Consider the following 3,197-nt stretch of genomic DNA (forward strand, 5'->3'; position numbering starts at 1 on the left):
TGGACATGAGACTAGCATGCCACAAAAAACATACATTCGGTCAGCATAGGCTTTACTCTGAAATTGCATCCTACCTAAAAAGTGTACAAACTGTGCAGCAAATCTGTAAAGATTTTCTGTTTTCAGTCTCAGGAAAAGATACTCTATTTTTTATTTCCAAATGAAGCCCACTTGCTCTCTCCTTCTTAAAAAGGCTTAAAGCATAAGTTTAACTAAAATAATACAAAATAAAAAAGTCCTATTCCTCTGAAATGGTGGTCTATCAAAATGATTGAACTTATTTTGCGTTGCTTTTCAATTGGTACTAAGTTGAATGGCTTTGGCTTTATTTTATTGTAAAACCATGTAAAGCTATAATACATTTCCCAACCATGCTATATAAAGGATTTGTGTATTTTCTTTGGTGAACAGGTGAAAAATGGAATGGACATTTTAGTCTGATGCTTAATTTGTTGGGCTAAGATCTTACTGGCTTTGTTACCTGTGGCATAAAAATATGTTTTGAGGCATTTATGGGAGTACCCAAATTGTTCTAATAGTATGGAGCAGAGTTCTAAGCGAAGGTGACCCAATTCGTATTTAAGTTGTGGATTAGCCTAAAGTTTATTTAAAGAATCTACGGCTTGGATTTCTCGCAATAAACTGTGAATGCGCCACATTTTCCTTCCTAAGACTTGGACCCCTATTGCATAAAAACGCCACGCATAAAGACTTTGTTAGCTGAGCTGCCAAAAGGGTGGCAGGGTTGGTGACTGAGTCTTTATTAATGTAAAAATAGTCCTCCAATTAGTTTGCTTAGTGTTTCTGCGTAAGGAACTGTTTGTAGAATATGGGAGTTCATCCGCCATAGAAATCTGGGAGCAGTGTGTGGGGATTCCACAATAGTTATACTTACACTGGAATGGTCCATCCAGGTTATTGAATGTATGACAGATGATGACATTTTCTAGAGGGTCCACTGGTCAGTTAAGAACAGATCGATGCATGAATTGGAATTGTGGCAAGGAAAAAAAAAGGAATAATCATGGTCACCAGCATGTTGGCATTGCCACACATCTAATAGACCAACTTCTCCCAAAGGGGGTGCAGGGAAGGTTTGTGATGTCTAGGGTAGGTAGAGGAGTCCATGGAAATGTCCAGAACTATGTTGAAGTCCCCACACCATAGGAGAGCACCTTACTGTACTGAGTCAATCTTCTTTTTAAGTTTTCTCAGGAAGCGGCGTCAGTGGATGTTTGGGGCATGTATATTGAGAGCTATTCAGCGAGCATATTAGATTAATGTAATGACCGGGTGGGTCCAAGATACTGCAATGGAGTTGAAACGATAACAAAGATTTGACTGCCAAAGCACACCCTGTTTTTTTGGACTGGGTGCTGGTGTGAAAATGCATGGAAAGAGTTTGTCTGTATAGGAAGCTTGAGAAGAAATGTGGAAATGAATTTCTTGACACAGTATGTCACAGTGGGAGCCAGTAGCCAGTTTCCACAGTAAGGTTTTGTGGGATGGTTGAGGCCCTTTACAATGATAGAGAGCAATTTGATGAGCATGCTTGATACTATTGATGTATTGATTTGTACTGTAAGTGTACTGTCTGCCCTCATGTTGTAAAGCGCTGTGCAAACTGTTGGCGTTATATAAATCCTGTATTATAATAATAATAATAATAATAATGGCTGTTGGTAGTGGTATGGGTCTCGGAAGCAGTCCTGGACTCATGTGAGACCACTATAGGTATAATCCTAAACAGGCCTTCAGAGGGAGCAAAAGGTGATGAAGTGTAGGAATATGCTTATTGCTATGGAGTTATGAGGAAAAAGGAAGTTGTGAACAAAAAGGGGGGATAACAAAAAGAAAAAGGGAAAAAAAGGGTCACCAATCAAAATGGGCAATCATACAAAACCATTCTCAAAAGAAAGGAACTGAAATGTATAGATATGAATGCCAGAGCATTAACTCAGTTGTATCTTGGGGGAGAAAGTTTACAAGAACGAGAAGCATGTGTGAGTATTGGTAGCTAAATGGCGGTTGAGTCGCCCACATTAGCAATGTCACGTTGCGCGGGTGTGTTGTGGCAGATGCCATTCAGAAGAAATCCTATGGGCTCCACTATTCTCTAGATGAGCATCAGGGAGTTCAAGCAGGATACCCCATGCTTGGAGGAGACACAGGCCATCTGCTAGTGAATTTATATAATGCTTGGAGCTTTTATGTGTGACCTGCAGCTTGGCAGGGTTAATCCATTGGTAAACCAAGTTGTGATTTTGGAATGACTTATGACAGTATGGAATTGTCTGCAGATGTGAAGTGTATGCTGTGAAAGGTCTGCAAAGATTTGGAGATGGGCACAGGGGTCTGGAAGAAATCCAAGATTTCCGCATTAGTTGTTCTTTTTTACGTGATAAAAAACGGATACGCTGTATCACATCTCTTCATCTCTTAGGACCGTATCAGGTAAAAAGGAAGGGCTTGGTAGGCGGTGTATACGGTGAATGACCAACTCGATGTTCTTGAGCTCTGGTAGCAGGGATTGAATCAGATCTTTAGCATAGCTAGCCAGTTTAGAGGTTTGTACCATTTCAGCAATTCCTCGAATTTTAATATTTTTACGCCGTGATCTGTCCTCCAGGTCCACCAGCTTATGTCTGATCCATGTGCGTTCTTCCAGGTTATCTTCATGTGCATCAACCAAGTCATTAACAGCACACTTGGGAATGCTCTTGTGTAAGAGCTGGGATTTTGTTGGTGCCAATAACTAGAGTCATAGTCACATATTAAAATTCAGTCAATTTATTTGTATATATTAAAAAGTGCAGAAAACATATATATTAAAAAGTATAGAAATAATTAATGTTTGATATCAATCAAGTGAATTCATTACAATTACTTGTCATGGTGTAGTAATCCCGACATGTTTCACCATTTATTAGGCTTCCTCAGGGAATACATGCTACCACACCAAAATTAGCAATGAACTGTAGCAACAATTTCCTTTCCCTCTTTCCTGGTATACAGTTTGGATTTTAACTTCTGATTGAACAATCCATGCTGATCTTGTGTCACTACAATTCATTGCCAATTTTGGTGTTGCATGTATTCCCTGAGGAAGCCTAATAAATGGTGAAACATGTCAGAATTGCTACACCATGACAAGTAATTGTAATGAATTCACTTGATGGATATCAAACATGAATTAT

The sequence above is a fragment of the Aquarana catesbeiana genome, linkage group LG02, assembly GCF_042186555.1.
Source record: "Aquarana catesbeiana isolate 2022-GZ linkage group LG02, ASM4218655v1, whole genome shotgun sequence".
NCBI lineage: Eukaryota > Metazoa > Chordata > Amphibia > Anura > Ranidae > Aquarana > Aquarana catesbeiana.